This window comes from Crocuta crocuta, unplaced genomic scaffold, assembly GCF_008692635.1.
Source record: "Crocuta crocuta isolate KB4526 unplaced genomic scaffold, BGI_CrCroc_1.0 scaffold186, whole genome shotgun sequence".
NCBI lineage: Eukaryota > Metazoa > Chordata > Mammalia > Carnivora > Hyaenidae > Crocuta > Crocuta crocuta.
In genome coordinates, this window is record NW_027551569.1 from 9,877,592 (window position 1) to 9,895,753 (window position 18,162).

At 41.8% G+C, this 18,162-nt stretch overlaps 1 protein-coding gene across 4 annotated transcripts in view; it reads right to left on the reverse strand.

The window, feature by feature from the left end:
* The window catches only part of SIPA1L1 (signal induced proliferation associated 1 like 1), a 354,681-nt gene that overhangs the window by 323,562 nt on the left and 12,957 nt on the right, over positions 1-18,162 (reverse strand). For all 4 annotated transcript variants that reach the window (XM_077750694.1, XM_077750699.1, XM_077750698.1 and 1 more), the window contains exon 2: positions 120-201. The gene's annotated coding sequence lies outside the window, so the exon portion shown is untranslated. The remainder of the gene's footprint in view (positions 1-119; positions 202-18,162) is intronic.

Below are 18,162 nucleotides of genomic sequence, written 5' to 3' on the forward strand. Positions count from 1 at the left end.
TTGCTGCCTTTTAAAAAATTCACCTATATTTCTATTCATGTGAAAGGGGTAGGGGGCATGCCAGACTCCTGCCAAAGCAGCCATGTATTATTAAAGATAAAGTAAAATTAGCTCCTTACCTGAAAGTACAGTCCTTTTGACCTACTTCTCATACAGAAATCTTGGATATTAGTTTACTGTCATTCACATTTGAAACTGAACCTATGGATTAAAAAGGGGGAAATAATTAATTGGAAATACATGCACAGTGAAGATAAAAACATCAATCTGATCAAAGATGAGATTTCGGTACACTTGTTGAAGCCAAATGGTATCTGCAGGAAACCTGTTTTCTGTGACTCAAATCCAAAATGGAAAACGTGGGTGGTTCTTCCTGTCTCACCATTAACAGTCAGCCAATTGGCTGATGAAGTTTTCACACAACTTCAGCTCGAACTCCAGCCTTCCATCTGCTCTAATACTGTCATACCTTGGGGATATGAAAGAGGCTTTCTTCAGCCTCAAAGGAAGTCTTTACCAGGTACCTTACTCCATCCAGACTGTATTTGAGCACAAAACTTGGAAGTCTTCAAAACTTCAAATCCAGAAGATGTGAAAAAGAATGCGAGCTACATCACAAACTAATTCAGAGGCTTTGCAGCGGTCTCTGACTTCGGAGCTACAATTTCTAAAACAGGGACGACGAGTCTGTGCTGGGTACTGAACTCCAGTCGCAGTGCGATCGTGGAGCTGGGCTTCCGGCCCAGTCATCTTAACCATATAGCTGCGCTGCTTCCCACCCACAAGTCACTCACCGTGTGCCAGGACATGCCTGCCAACACACACTGTATTTGGGCTTCTAAACATACAACTCTGCCGGATCGGGATGTGAATACAGTAATTCTGCAGGGTATTTCTACGTATCCACCTAGAGCTAGTAAACCAGTGTGATACACACAGCTGAAAACACACACACCACGGGACACCTTCAAGGAGAAAGAGATCACGGGGACATGATGCTAGCGTGGTCAATCTGCCACAGGCCTTCTCACATTTACACCTCTGATCAATGGAAAGTCTGCAAATGTAAGACCTCAAACATTTGGATGGCTACTTGCAACATCAATACAAGGACTCCGAGTGACAAACTGCTCAAGGGTGGCAACTGTTCAGTTCCTAAAGATTCCAGGCCCCATTGGAAAATTCCTCACACCCTCGGGGGTTGTCTCAAATTCTAGCAGGCTCACGGAGCTTATGCTGCTTAGCAGAGAAGGAAGGGCCTTTCGTGAGTCACCAGTGACTGCTCAGCAGGTTCCTACAGAGAGACCACTGCAATCGCACTGGCCAGACTGAAGTAAGCAAAGGGCACAGGCCCCCAAAGTACTCATTCTGAGGGCACTGCTTTGTGGGGAGACAGTGAAACTTGAAACACGCACACCGTCTGTATATTTAAAAGTTAGGAAATACGGGGATGGAGGTACTAAGCAGATTATGAGCAAATATGTATCATAAGCTCTTGGAACTGGAAGAGACTGCAATAGCCCATTACCACTGTAAAACCCTCATCACAGATAAGATTCAGGCAAAATCTCCTGACTGCCAGCCCAGGGCTCTTCCTATCACACCCTGCTCTTTAATCAACTGTGGAAACGATATTTTGGAACATATTAAAATCAAGCAACAAATCAGTTTTGTAGGATAAAAATCTCATTTAACCATGTGTTGCAAGAAAAAAAAAAAAGGATTAAGAAGCAAAACCTTCAGAGTGATTCCCTGCTTGGGGAAGGGCTAGGGAGGGGTTGGTTGGCTGTCTGTCTACAAACAAACATGATCTCATCTTCAGGGAAACCATACCTACAAAATTATATACAAAAGCGTTCTCTTTCTTTAAAAAAAAAAAAAAAACTCATCGCTTCCAAACCTGTACCTCTAGCAGAAAAATACAAAGCATGATGCCTGACTTCACTTACAGAATGCTGAATTGACACAAATAGTAATCCATTCTTCCCAAGTAGAGGTTAAAAGTATTTTCTAAACAAGGTATCTTCTCTGCACTATAATTAATTTCCTCTATTATAATATATTTTTAACTTCAGAGCAGATCAGGTAGATTTAACTCCTCCATTGTAGTTTCAAGATTCTGATTTTTAAACACTTCTAAGACAACAGGTAAGGTGATCTTTCTTTCTGCTCATTTCCTCCAGTTCTAGAAGACAATTCCTCAAAATGTGCATGCTTAGACACATAAAAAGAGAAGAATGCAATTTGTATAGGATGAAATATCTGCATGAATTTTGAAACTTTTAAGATAAAAAATAAATCTCTGAACACATTCATAATTGCCCCTAAGTTATCTCCAAGGTCTGTACACTCTTCTCTTCTTAAGGACACTTCAGTTAAAACTTATAACAAAAATGAGTACCGATTCTACCATGAGTTCATTGTGTGATGTTGGGCAAGACATTTACCCTTTGGGCTTAAGCGGACATAAAAAGCCAGAATAATCTATTTCCAAGATATTTTCTAGGTTTCTTATCATCTTCCTAAGACACTAAGGATCATCTTTATTTCCCTTGAATCCTGAAAGTCAAACACATCTTTAAACAACAAAAATGAACATTTGAAAGTTACATTATGCCCCAGAACTTAGCAGGAAGCTACCACCAGGTTAGGTAAGTGAAAATTTTAGAAGATGATGGGACTTTATCTGCATTAAATGTATCTCCCTGTCTTGTGTTTCAACTGCTTAGAACAGGTACGGAAATGGACGTTCACATCTGGATGACTGCTAAGTGTTTCTCCAACTTTCCCCCCGGCCTAGGATTCCTTCCTCTTCCCACCCCTGCTGCCTCAGGACCCTGATACTCTGAAATCAATCCTGAAAACGAAAAGCTGTTCTACCAGTTAGGTTTAAACTCAGCTACCCATCCAAATCTGTCCCTGAGAATCTCTGTGTACATTTTGACCATTTAGTAATCTATATTTTAATGTCTAAAGAATGTGTTCCATGTTCCACTGATAATATCTGAAAATGTAATTATTTTTTTCATCTGAAACCGAGTTTCTTGCTTATTGCCAAATAAGCAAGGAAGTTCCAGAAAACTGTTTGTAACACAGCTCATACTCTTAAGATCACTTATTTTCTTTACGTACCAATTGATGATTTTGCCATCCCCCGTGAGTTCACGAATAAAGTATAAACATGAAGACTGTGAACCTGGCATTTTACTAGTAGAAACCCTAAAGTTGCTTCTGCCCAGTTCATGCATTCATATACTGACTACCTCTTATGGACAAGCACCACTTACTCTTCTTGATGGGAATACATGACCTGACAAAAGTCTGCCTTCACGGAGCTTGTAATCTGATGGGGACACACAACACACAGAACATACAGACATGATATATAGTATGTACTCATCAGCAGTAAACATAATATACAGACAAATGATAAGGGAGACACACATATATCGTGAGAGGGACTATGTGCTATGGAAAAGGAGCCCAGGGCTGCAAAATAAGGGGATTCAGGAATGAATGAAGGGAAGGTGAACTGCGATCTTAAGCAGGTCAGGGTAAGACTCACAGCAGAGGCAGCACCTAGGCACAGACCTGAAGGAGCTGAGAAGTGAGTCAAACTAAAGTTTCCTAGTAATTTTGACCTTGTGCTGACTGTCTGTACCAGCAGTGCCTCATCAAAACAACGGCATATGAGCAAATTTATGAACCCAGAAGTAAAAACAGAAGAGAGCCGTGTGTAGACCCCCTTCATTTTTGCAGGTCAGTTTACCAAGTGAAACTTACATCTTCAATTAGGCATGCTCATTGCAGGGGTTCCACCCGCTCCCCCAGTGTTAGTTTGAACAAAATTCTTACTTCTGTGATCCGTTTTCCTTAAAACTCAAGAACAAATTTCCAAGTATTACTTGGCACATAAAAGAACAGCAAGCAGTACTATCCAACCAACAACCCACTGAGACATCCAAACTATGACACCAGGACTTAAACCTCTGCACAAGAGCCCAGGTAGCACAGGAGCTTCATCCCAGTGGGGAGAAACCAGTGCTTCCCAGAGGGGTTCCTGGGCAAAGGCCAGGCAGGCCGTGGAATCCAGTGCCTCCTCCACCAACAAGCTGTCGAACCTCTTTACTCCCTGGCCTTCGATCTCCTCAACTATAAAATCTGGGCACTGGACCACAAGATTTCCAAATCCCTTCCAGGGCTAGATCCATTTCAGAAAAAAAGTTAGGTAAGTAACCACATTTGAAAAATTATAATAATGCTAACCCACCATCACAGATCCATACGCTTTGTTCTTCTGAGAAAGTAATGAATTTACACTGACCCATGCATAGTCTTAAGTCTCCCTCTGGTAATAAAAGGTTCACAAGAACAGGTCTGGAATAGCTCACCAAGGACAAAAGAACTTGGGAAAAAAAAAACAATATTTTTGTCTTGGCTTTATTATCAACATACTCTTATAAAACTAATACGGAAATCCCAAACTAACATAAGCACGCACCTGCTGGGATTTTAAATATTCCTTACGCCCTACCATGCCCAATTTTAAAAAGGGTGTTTTTAAATGGCAGGCTTCCTTCAAAGTTACGTATAATCCGTCAGTATCCTTACTACTATATTATTACAAATAGGAGCTGTGATAAGCATCTTATTCAGAGGCCCCAAATCTGCACTTCCTCTCGCCACTGTTCACCAGCTCCCTTCTGTAGACGGCTCACCTTCCCAGTAGAGAGTTAAAAAGCAAATAAACTGATTTGGGATGGAAGGATTCAGTTTCTGGCTTTCTTTGCCCTGGTACTGGCAAGGCTTGCGCATTGGGTTCTGCTAACCACGCGCACCACATGGGACTGGTTCAGGACAGAGTCATATTACATGGGAAAAGAAGCAAGGTGGAGGCAGCCACTCTGCTGGCAGCGTGGAGGGATTCTGGCTCCCGCTTCCTGACTTGGAGCACCCTGACTCAGGCAGGGGCAGCAGCTCCCTGAGAGGGCCAGTTCCATGGGGAGTACTAGCTACCATTCCCAGAAACTCGGCCTATGGGCTCTTTCTTCAGCCCTCCCGACAATTTGCTAAGCTACCTATCACCCTCATAAATCCCCTTCTGCTTACGCTCACTAGAATAGATCTCAGCATCTGTAACCCAAAACCCTGACCAATTCACACGGCACATATCCCTTTCATTATTTCCATGTATGAGAGCTGAGACTGAAAGACACGAGTTAACATACAGAACATTCCACTATAAGTCAAGCATTCTTTGTTTCCAGCCAGGGCTCAAATCTACAATCAACACTTCCAACCTTTCCTTATATGCACTTTCTCATAAATTTCATCACCTCTGCCATGCAAGGAGAGGAAAATGATTTTTGCCTAACTAATTTTCTATCAATAAAGAGTCTGATGACAGTAACTTGGCGAGATATTTGAGAAAAGGATACAATAAACATCACTTTCTATTATACCAGCTCACGTTTTTGGAGAAGGCTGCAGTATTAGGAAGCACTTTCCCAAACATTCCCAAACTGCAGACAAGGTGATCTAATGCTGTGTTGCAATGCCAAAACGATCAGCACTCGGAGCCAAAGCACAACTTAATTCACAGAGTAGCAATGAACTTTTCATGTATCTTCACCCACCCCTCAGGGCAGATCAAAATGTTAAAACCACAGGCACATCAGGTAAATAAGATATAACCCTATTATCTCACACCAAAAGCAGAATGGAAACACCCAGAGGTGATGATGTGTGTTAAAATTCTCTTCTTGGTAGAAAGACATTTAGTCCCATAAAATCAGTTGACAAAGATGAGGAAAGTAATCAGTGGTTAGTAGTGTTCTTTGAAATGGCAGGAGAATCTTGCAAAGGACATTTGTTATCTCTGAATAATCAAATTACTCTGTACTATCAAACTGCACAAAATATATCTCAGGTAATACTCAAAGGCAAAACTTTTATATAAAAGATCACTTACACACTTCCAAAGCCACTCAATGACACTGATACTCATTCAGAAGGCGATTCAGAGCTCTGCCAAACTGGAAGTGAGTATTCGATTCAAAGGAGAGCACAAGTATGCATCAACAGAGATTCCAGACAAGTCTACTGAAGTTCGTGCCCACCACGCTCTGGGTCACAGGCACTCCAAACAACTCCACCACATAGCCCCCTCCCTGCTGCCCTGAACTGCTTCTATCAAACACTCTGCAGCACACTTAGCTAATTTAACACGGGGGGGGGGGATAATGGAAATACACAAAAGTCAAAAATAATGCTATTTTTCCCTAAGGATGAGGCAAATCAACTTGCTAAAGAAAACTTAGAGCTTGGCTTCTTCAAAACAAAATTTGAGAAACAATAATTTCATGGAGCCTCTGGGCAAGGAAGTTACTAAGAGGAGTATGGAGCTTTACTATGACTACACGGGCACCATATGTGCCCTTGAGATGCATCTGGCTCGCTCTCTCTCTCCCTCTCTCTCTTTTTAAGAAATGAAGTATTTCTGGGCTAGAAATGACACACGGCCTACTTTGAAGTTTTTTTATGGCTTCTCATATTTAGACTCTAACCTCAATCTATTGCAAGTTTAAGGATGGATACGATGCTCATTCATCAGTAATAGCAAATTTAAAAAATACATACGTAATATTGCAGATGAGTGATTTCCAAAGTTATTCTGCAAACCAATGCCCACAATTGTAGGTCCTCAGGAAAGTAAGGGGAGAGGGGGGAGACCTTTCATAAAGGGAGAAAAACATATGCAATTTAAAGGGTTGCTCTTTCACATGTACCCCAATGTTCACAGCAGCACTCTCAANCTGATTTCCCCCCCAAAAAATAAATAAAATAAAATAAAATAAAATGCAAATAAAGCAAAAATAAAAAAATAAATAAAGGGTTGCTCTTTATTCTGAGACCATGTCCTTTCTATTCTTTTGGTATTCAAATGGTCTTTCTTCAAAAAATGCTAAAAAATTTTTTAAATTAGATCTGTAACATGCAAGTCTGGGCACTACCGCTCCAGATTTTCTGAACCTTCTCTATGTCCAGCATCCCACCACCCCTCCTTCAGGTTGCTTGGGCAAAAAATAAAAATAAAACCTAATGCCATTCCTGGCTCCTCTTTCCCCCACCCACTTCCAGACCTTGAACATACCATGCCAGCCTTGCTCTCAAAACATCCATAACCAATCACCTCTCACCACCACAAATGAAGACACAGAACTTTTCCATCGCCACAAAAAGTGACATCAAAATGGCCAATAAGCATATGAAAACTCCTCAACTGCCGTAAGTCTACAGGGAAATGCAAATTAAAGCCACAGTGGAATACCTCTAACACCCACCGGAACAGCTAGTTAAATGGCAGGCAATAAATACCAAGTGTTGCCAAGAATGTGGAGCTCCCGTACCACGCAGATGGATAACCACTTTGGAAAGCTGTTTTTCAGTATCTACTAAAATGAAGAGATGCATACCCCATGACCCAGAAGTCCACTTATAATTACATCCCCCATAGACTTTACCACCCCCATGTTTCTTCACCAAAGAGACATACACAAGAAAAGGTAGCACTATTGACCTGCCGAGGAATCATCACCATACAATGGAATGCTCTACAGCAACAAAAATGAATGAGCTACAAATCCCTGTAAGAACGTGGATGAAACTTACAAACACCACACTGAATGAAAGAAGCCAGAAACAAAAGAATATGTTGCACATGATTACATTAATATAAAGCTCACCAAGAGGCAAATAGTAAGTTATAGTATTAGTGATCAATGGGGTGATACTTTGGGAAGGGGTGATTGAACTTTCTGAGGGGCTAGTAACATACTATTCTTTTTTTTTTTAATGTTTTATTTATTTCTAGGAGAGGGAGAGAGAGACACAGTGTGAGCAGGGGAGGGTCAGAGAGAGAGGGAGTCACAGACTGAAACAGGCTCCAGGCTCTGAGCTGGCAGTCAGCACAGAGCCCGATGCGGGGCTCGAACCCACGAACCGCGAGATCATGACCTAAGCGAAAGTCGGACACTTAACCAACTAAGCCACCCAGGTGCCCCATAACATACTATTCTTAATCTGATTGCTGATTACACAAACGTGTTCACTTTGTGAAAACTCGTCCCACAGCATACTTGTGCTTTTTGCACTCTTTACGTTCTTTATACTATAATATAAAGTTCTGTTTTGTTTTGTCTTGAATCACTAAGGGTTTCTCTGGCCTGGCTTCACGAACACATCCACCACTCCCCACTATTTTATAGCCTTACCCCACCCCTTACTTTTCCTCCCCGGCACTTGTCAATCTCTGAATACTATTTTACATGCTAGATACATTCTACAAACTTATCTTGTTTATTGTCTATCTCCACACACTAAACTCAATTCTATGAGCACAAGTATTTTGTCCATTTTGCTGAGCACGTACTGAGTCCCCAGTGTCTAGAACAATGCCTAATGTCGCTAGCAGACATTTAATAAATACTGATTTAATTCATTTATTAATTATACAGCCTTGTCCCGTTCAATTATGTTTGTGGATTCGATTCTTACAGTTTGGTACGCTGAACAATAAGCCAGTTCTGTTCTGGCTTCACATTTCTACACATGATTCTGGGACCTCTCATCTTCCTGATCATCACTGGATGCTCCCATTTTTCAGATTTCCAGATCAGGTCTGGCCAGCCTGGGGTACAAGACGATGCTAACACTCTAAGTTCTGTAACATACATTTTTATAAATGAAGCCTCAGGCTACATTAACTTGTTTCTTAGCAAAATCCACTCTGTGGGCTCATACAGAGTTTAAGGTCAAATAAAATTAACAAAGAACCTTAACACTATTGTTTTTCTTCCTCCACATAAACATATAAATCAAGAAATATTCCAACCTTATTATGGGGTCTTTGGTCCTAAATATTGGTAGATATTTTCAGGTATCTCTCCACCTACTCCTACCACAAATTTTAGCTCAACATTCCAACCCTTTAGATCTTTTAATTTTTTTTAGGATTTTTTTTTAAGTAATCACTATACCCAATGTGGGGCTTGAATTTATAACCCTAAGATCAAAGGGTCTCATGCTCCACCAACTGAGCCAGCCAGGTGCCCCAACTCTTGAATTCTTCTGAAGCAGTATTTCTCAACCTCTTTTTTTTGTTATCACTCCCTAAGAAGACTTTTTAGACATTTTCCTTAATCATGCTCCCCCACAAAATGTTAATACCACAGATATATACTATATATCTATGTACTTATATATATTATGCTTCAAATATTAAAGAATAAAATTTCTACCCCCTCAAATTTCACCTCCTTGAATGTGCATTTTTTAAGTTTATTTATTTATTTAGAGAGAGACAGAGACAGTGCAAGTAGGGGGACAGGGGACAAAGAAAGAGGTAGAGAAAGAATCCCAAGCAGGCTTCACACTGTCAGCGCAGAGCTCAAACCAGGGGCTCAAACTCACAAAACCGTGAGATCAAGACCCGGGCAGAAATCAAGTGTTGGATGCTTAACCGACTGAGCCACCCAGGTGCCCCAAAACACATGTATTTTAAAACCTTGATTCTGTCAACTGCCATTACCTTACCTTTCTAATTTTGCTTCATACATACATTTGTCAATAATAAAACCATTTCAGTAAAAGATAAAAGTTGTGGGGCACCTGGCTGACTCAGTAAAGCATGTGACTCTTGATTTGTTTTGTCTGTTCAAGCTTAGTGTAAAAAAAAAGGGGTGTTAAAAACAAATAAATAAATAAAAGTTGTAATCCAGAGGGGCGCCTCGGTGACTCAGTCAGATGAGTGTCCAACTTCAGCTCAGGTCATGAGATCACTCATGGTCAGTGAGTTTGAGCCCCACGTCCGGCTCTGTGCTGACAGCTCAGAGCCTGGAACCTGCTTCAGATTCTATGTCTCCCTCTCTCTCTGCTCCTCCCCCACTCGTGCTCTGTCTCTCAAAAATGAATAAATGTTGAAAAAAAAATTCTTTTTAAAAAGTTGTAACCCAGGCCTTTCCCGTCTGCGCTCGCGGAGAAGCAGGGCTACTTCAAGGAACAAACCTAAAGTGCNGACTGACGGGGGGGAGGGGAAGGGGGCTGTTGGCATGGGGAAGGGCACTTGTTGGGATGAGCACTGGGTGTTATACGGAAACCAACTTGACAATAAACTATATTAAAAATAAAAAAAATAAAAAAAAAAGTTGTAACCCAGAGAAATAGAGAGTCCAGCACAAGGGGAAAGGCTTCCACCAGCTGACACAAATCCATTAGAACCATTGTTTTTAGGGGCACCTGGATGGCTCAGATTCAGTGTCCAACTTCAGCTCAGGTCATGATCTCAAGGCTCCTGAGTCTGAGCCCAGCATCAGGCATGCTGCTGTCAGCACAAAGCCAGCCCCCTTTGGATCCTCTGTCCCCCTCTCACTGCCCCTCCCCGACTTGCACTCTCAAAAAACTAAACATTTTTTTAAACTTACTTGTAAAGTATATTTCTCCAACAAGCTACAAACCCACCAAACACCCAGTTCATATCTTCCATCTCATTCATTAAGAACAGCATTTTGCTAAACTAGACGCCTTTGTTGAAATCAAAAGATAGCAGTCCCTTAACTAATAACCTATCTAACCTTCTTAACATGTATTTTTAAAAAGAACACAAAATTAGCACGGAATGACTTATTTTAGTCTTTCCCAAATCCTCCAGAATCTGTTCCAGTTCATGGCCTCCTGGCCTGTGGACTCCCTACCTTCACTCCTGTAAGAGTTTCCTGTTGCCCTAGGTTCAGATTAATACTTTTTATTGTCCACATTATTAGCAAACTTTTCAAGTGCAAAGCTGCTCTGCCTGCTCCAGGGATATTTTAAATCTTTCCGGAGCTACTCTAGCCTGAAAGATAAAAGTCCCAACTCCTCAGCATGACATGCAAAGATTTTCACTGTGAGGCCAATGAGTGGCCAGCCAGCCACATCTTCCTATTTCTAGAAAGCTTTTCCTAATCACTTTACCCAGGATAGCAGAAATGGTCTTACACCCACGCCAGCTGGTACCTGCCCTCCCCACCTTACCCATTCTTCCCATTTTAGAAGCAACATCACCTCTTCAAAGACTTCCTCTTCCCTCTCCTTCCCAGGGTCACAAAGCACCTCATAACCAGCTTTATGGGCACTCTGCATACATGTTGTAATTACTTACTTATCAGAATCTGTTTTCCTCCACACTGAACCATTTAAAGGATGCATGCAAGGAAATGCACCATGAAAACTTGCTACAAGTTGATATCCTAAAGTGGGAACTTGACTTTCACCTGTGTATTTCTGGCACCAGGAGTATCAGGACCCTATGGGAATTGGAAGCCCAGTAAATATTTTTGGAATGACAGACACCATCCTGGCTCCAGATAACCACTACCTCTGTCTCTCAGTGTTATCAAATCACCCGTTTAAAACTAGACTCGATTTCTGCCAGAAATTCACATGAAACTTAATCCATGTTCCTTTCTTTAGAAAACAAAAACACTGATTTCGGGAGTTTCTCTCACCTTCTCATTTCTTGAGGTTTCCAAGTGGGTGCCTCAAAAATAACTGCAGGGTATGCTGGGAAACAACTTATTTCTTTAACTGAGTGAGAACTCTCTCCTTTTACTGTATCTTTTGTATTCTACCCTTCTCCGTTGGAAAATCACTTTCTTTGCTAGGTAAGACAGCAGAAGAATGAGTGAACGACTGTTAATTCCCTCCTTTAATAAGATCAAACAGTCTAGGTTTCTTCTTCCTCATCTTGTTTTATAGACTGAAAACTAATTAGCACATTAACTTACCTTTATTAAACTTGAACACAAATACACTCTATGTCATAGCAAGTCTACTCTTACATATATAACCAACAGAAATGCACGCTCATGTGCACCTCAAAGGGGGGAACAAAGATAGGAAACTGAAACTCAAATGCCCTTCAAGAGTAGAATATATAGAGGCGCCTGGGTGGCTGAGTCAGTTAAGCATCTGACTCTGGCTCAGATCATGATCCCGTGGTTCTTGAGTTCAAGCCCCACATCAGGCTCTGTGCTGACAGCTCAGAGTCTGGAGCCTATTTCAGATTCTGTGTCTCCCTCTCTGTCCCTCCCTTGCTTGCGTGCTCGCGCGTGCGCACTCTCTCATTCTCTCTCTCTCTCTCAAAAATAAACAATAAACATTAAAAAATTTTTTTAAAATACAATATATAAGCAGTTATATATTCATACAATGGAAACTATAGAGCAATGAAAAAGAACTATAGTTAGAAGCAACACATGGATAAATTTTACAAGTTAAACAACAGAAACGAGGCACAAATGAAAGCACATTTTAGGATCCCATTTCTATAAATTTCAAAAATATGTAAAAACAAATGTATGGTGTTAGAAATCGTGGGTGGTCACCCCTGGGAAGATGGAGGCTAGTGACAGCAAACATACATGAGAAGGCTCTGGGGGGCTGGTGGTATTCTCGTTCTCAACCCCGTGTGGGGATTACAGGGGGTATTCATTTTCTGGTGATTTATTGCGCTCCATCTTTATGATGCACTTGATATGTACTATCCTTATAAAAAATCTGTTGAAATCATTGTGGTAATTTCAGATTTTTCCCCACCTATATTAGGTCATCCTACATATAACCCGTCTAAACACTTGTAGCCATTCAGTCTGTTCTTTTGTCTGCATATGTGCCCCTTGCTCTTTTGTACACCACTTAAAATCTGGCTTCCTAAGAAAGTAGGAACGCAACCCACAGAATAAGAGAGAATTATTTCAAATCACATCTAATCAGAGATTTGAATTCAGGGCATGCAAACAACTCTTAAGTCTCAACAGTAAAAAGACACAGAACTCAATTTTAGAATGGGCAGAGGGTCCTGGACACACATTTCTCCAAAGAAGATAATGCAGTGATCAATAAACACATAAATGATGATCAACATCGCTGATCATTAAGCAAATGCAAATCAACTCCACAGTGCGATGCCACTTCACACCCATAAGGACTGCTAAAATAAAACACCAAACAGCACAGCCACAAGTGTTGGCAAGGATGTGGACAAACGGGAACCTTCACATACTGCTGGTGGGAATGCAGTAGGGTACAGCCACTTTGGACAACAGTCTGTCTGGCAGCTTAAACACAGAGCGACTACAGAAGTCAGCAATTTCAAGAGAAGTGAAAACATGTGCACACAAAAACTTAACACATGAACAGTAGCATGACCCTTAACACACAAAAAGTGAAAACTCTTAACATCCATCGGATGATGGACTAAAAAAAATGGTATAAAACCATACCATGAGATATTACTCAGCACTAGTAAAAGTACAGACGCATGCAACAGCATGGATGAACCTTGAAGACATGACACTAGGTGAAAGAAGCCAGGCACAAAAGGCCACATGTTACAGGATTCCATTTGCATGACACACCCATTAGAGGCAAATCTGTGGACAGCAAGTAGATCAGCGCTTGCTTAGGTCTGAAGGGACTGGAAGGGGGGCAGGGGGGACAAGAGCTAAAGGGCACGGGGCTTCTTTTTGAGGTGATGTAAATGTTCTAAAACTGGCTGTGGTGATGGTTACGCAAAGCTGTGAATATCCTAAAACCCCGTGAATTGTGCATTTTCAATGGGCTAATTATGGTATGTGGATGATATATCAATAAAGCTGTTATTTTTTTTTTTAATCTGGCTTCTTTTGCAATGGCCATAAACAGCTGTGCTGCCTCCTTCAGAAGCGGGCCCCATTTTTGCTTATCAGTGTGATTTGGAATCTACAATCACAAGTTTTGTTTCTTGGAGCTTCCCACCCATCTGGATGAAACCATACTCCTTTTTATAGTTCTGCTGGCCTTGGAGGTATACTGTATCTTTTCTCTGAGCTTTGAGAAATCTCCTTCTACAATTCTAGGCGGTAAGCCTCTTCGTCATGAAGAAATGAAAGCCACTTTCACCCAACGTTCTCAGCATAAATCAGTGAGTCACAATTTCCTTCTTCTACCCTCTAAGAATAGATCAAGGACTTATCAGATGTCTCCGTTTATCAGGTTGAGATTTCCACAAATAATCAGATAGCTGAAACGCACCATTTATAAACTACCTTACCCTTGTGCCAGCTCTGAACTTAATACATATTTATGCAGGGATGCATGTAAGATTAGGCTCTAGGAATACAAAACTGCAAAAGACACAGTCTGGCCTTCAAGGTCTAACAGGCGAAGCAAACGAGAAAAATAATTTTAACGTATTTTGACAAACCTTCCCCAGCTTCTCTCTTCCCTGGCACTTAATAGGTGACCTGTAATTTTCTGTTACCTGTCCATCAACCTGGCTTGCTTTCACAAGAACGGATGCTCCCTTTGAATCCCAAGGACCGACAGTGGCATGAACACTGGAGAGCTTCAACAAACTCTTGACTGAATATGTGTGAATGAAAAAGCATGGATAAGCAAGGATGACCACATGTTTCCTACATCAGCACCCACCCTGCCCTCTTAACCTCTCCTCAGTGACAAATTCCAGCCACACCAGGCCTTAGTGCAGTCCGTGCTGAGGCAGGCTGGGAGCAAATTACATTGGGAAGATACCCAAGTCGATTCCTCCCTCTGCCCCCTGCCCTCTCCTTCGTCAGGGAGCTCTTAGCTTTCCTACCGCCTAGCCTTCCCCCATCTGACACCCAGGGAAAAATATTCAGGATTACTTTTCAAAGACAACTAAAATGTGATGGGATATTCCTGTGTAATGCAGATAAAACATGTTTCCAAGAACCCACCATTATAACCTAAATGAAATGTATCTTTCAATCTTTGAAAACCCAGGGGAAGGACACCAGGAAAGCTGAAAGCTAGGAGGACTTGCAAGAAGGGAGGACGGGCAGCTGACATGGACTGGGTATCAATCACGTGCCCGTATGTGCTGTCGTACAACGGACATCATAATTAGGGCTCCCGTCTATTGGTACTAAAACCCAAATTGTGGGGAGGGCGTGACATACACTGTGTCTCATTTCTTCTTGACAGTAACCCTGTAAGCTAAGCATCATCACTGTCCCCTTTTTTAAAAAAAAGAGGGAAGTGGGACACCTGGCTGGCTCACTCGGTAGAGGATTTGATTCTTGATTTCGGCTCAGATCATGATCTCATGGTTCATGAGATCAAGCTCTACATTACGCTCTGTGCTGACAGTGTGGAGCCTGCTGGGGATTCTCTCTCCCTCTCTCTCTGCCCTTCCCAGACCGTACTCTCTCTTATTCTTCCTCTCAAAACAAATGAATGCACTTTAAAAAATAATAAAGAATAGGGTGCCCAGGGGGCTCAGTCGGTTAAGCATCCAACTTAGGCTCAGGTCATGATCTCGTGGTTCGTGGGTTAGAGCCCCGTGTAGGGCTCTGTGCTGACAGCTCAGAGCCTGGAGTCGGCTTCGGATTCTGTGTCTCCCTCACTCTCTGCCCCTCCCACACTCATGCTGTGTCTCTCTCTCAAAAATAAACAAACATAATTTTAAAAATTAAAAAATAATAAAGGAAAGGAAAGAGGTTGAGGAACCACCAGAGGTCACAGTGGTAGGCCGGAAACCACGTCTCCAGCCCCAGAGCCCACATGTGCCACTGTCACTTACCAAGAAACACTACGTAACACAGAACACAACTCAGACCCTGCGTCCATGTTCTAAATCTAAACTGTACAAATGAGGGAAATTCCTTCCTCAAATGTTGGCTATGAAAATTAGTGAGACAATAATATCTAAAAAAGTACTAGTACATAACAGACTTTCAAAACTGAAAGTTTCTTTTTTTGCTTCTCCTGTTGTGAACATCCCAGCCTTAAACCCAGAGCACACAGTGGACACACTGTAATCTGTAACTCAGCTCTCACACCCTGTCCTTGAGGGGAGGCTTTGTCTTACTCACCTCCAACAGGTTAAAATAAAATTAACATTGGAGAAGAACATCTGGAAAGCAAAATACCACCTAACAAAGTTTTAGGACCCAACTCACTTGCAACTCAAACTATTCACAGAGAAATCTGAGGTCAAAGCTGCTATAGGTTTTGTTCCCCGGTGTTTTCTTCCTGAGGAATCCGGACACCCACCCCCAAGGCTGCTGCACCTGATGTCCTGCTGCCCATGGCAGAAAATGCTGCGGTTTTCCCAGGGGCCTCTTCCTTCCCCCACCGTCAGATTTCACCTTCAGGTCCCTTTGTATTGGACAATCATTCATTGATTGTTTTCAGAAGCCATTTATAAAAGATAGGAAACATGAGGGGCATCTGGGTGGCTCAGTCGGTAAACAGCTGACTTCGGCTCAGGTCATGATCTCACAGTTTGTAGGTTCAAGCCCCGCGTCAGGCTCTGTGCTGACAGCTAGCTCAGCGCCTGGAGCCTGTCTTCGGATTCTGTGTCTCCCTCTCTCCAGCCCTCCCCTGCACACGCTTTGTCTCTGTCTCTCAAAAATAAATAAACATTTTTAAAAAAAGATAGGAAACATGAAAACGTTAACTGTGGCTAGTAATCCTGGGTGGTCAAAGGACAGAGGGCTTTTTTCTTTTTCTTCATGTTTTCTGCTACTTTCCAAATTTTCCAAAAACTCTTATGTAATACTTTCATAATACAAAGAAAGAAAAAGAAGAGAAAAGCCGACATATTTAAATGATTTCCTTTCTCTCCTGCTGGACATTTTTCTCTCATCTTCCCAACTTTCCCAGGGAGCTGGAAGCATCTAGAGAACAGGACTGCTAAATTATCTGCACAACTCTCAGCACAGGACCTCGGCCACAGCAGTCAGTGCCTGACACAAAACCGCTCAGGGAGTATTGTTCGGGTGCCTGATGAATATCCAGGTAGTACTTGGAAATGGACTTTGTTAACAGATGGTGGGCGGACCAAGGAATGAATGTGGCATGTCTTTAATGAACTTGGATTCTCATAGTTATATATCATTAAAAAGATAGCTTTCAAAAAAACCAAAGAAGTGAAACGTGAAAAGTCTGTGACTCACAGACACAGTGAACTGCTCACGGTGACTCATGACTGCAGAGGTAAAACCAAGAACAGGATGGTGAAGAGAGCTCAAGTCCTCACACTTCTAGCTCCAAATGAGTGCCCCAGACAGTCATTAAATACCCTCAGGGCTCAGTGCCCCATTTAGAGGGCTCACCACGGCCCTGCTCAGCTACCAAAGTTTAGGAATACTCTTTAAAGTTAATCTTTATTCTAGGGATTAAATAATAAGCCTAAATACTAAAGCAAACAGGGGATTAAGATAAAACCACCCCAGCCATGTTATCACTCCACCAAAAATCCGTATCTAATAAACCAAACCAGACAACTTTGAGGGCTGACTTAACACAGAAGAGAAGTCTCAAATATTTGATTTGGAGAAATGACCTAAACATAAAATTTAAAGAATGGTATAATGGATTCAATAAACATACATGGTTCACAAGTCAATAGAAAAGTTAAGGTAATAAAAATGTTTTCCTTTTTTACCATGACCTAAGTTAACTAAATTTCCTTTTACTAGTGACTTCAGTTCTCTCTGATCAAATGAATGTGTCCTTCCTTGTAGCAGACTCGACTGCCAGGACTGACCTTACACCTGTGTTTTGTATTTTCAATAAATTTCAGTTCTATTGACCTCTGTTTAAAAATCTGTATATTGCTGGGGTGCCTGGCTGGCTCAGTTGGTTGAGTGTCCAACTTCAGCTCATGGCATGATCTCGTGGTTTGTGAATTCAAGCCCCAAGTCAGCCTCTATGCTGACAGCTCAGAGCCTGGAGCCTGCTTTGGATTCTATATCTCCGTCTCTCTCTGCCCTTCCCTGCTCATGCTCTGTCTCTCCCTCTTTCTCAAAAATAAATAAACACAGGGGCGCCTGGGTGGCTCAGTCAGTTGAGCGTCGGACTTCAGCTCAGGTCATGATCTCACGACTCATGAGCCCCATGTCGGGCTCACAGCTGTCAGTGCAGAGCCCACTTCGGATCCTCTGTCCCCCTCTCTCTCTGTCCCATCCCTGCTTGCACTCTCTCAAAACAAAACATTAAAATATATATATATATACAAACATAAAAACAAAATCTGTATTTTGCTAGTATGTCTCCTGGTTCTTAAAACACACTTCAAAACAAAGCAGATGCTGACTT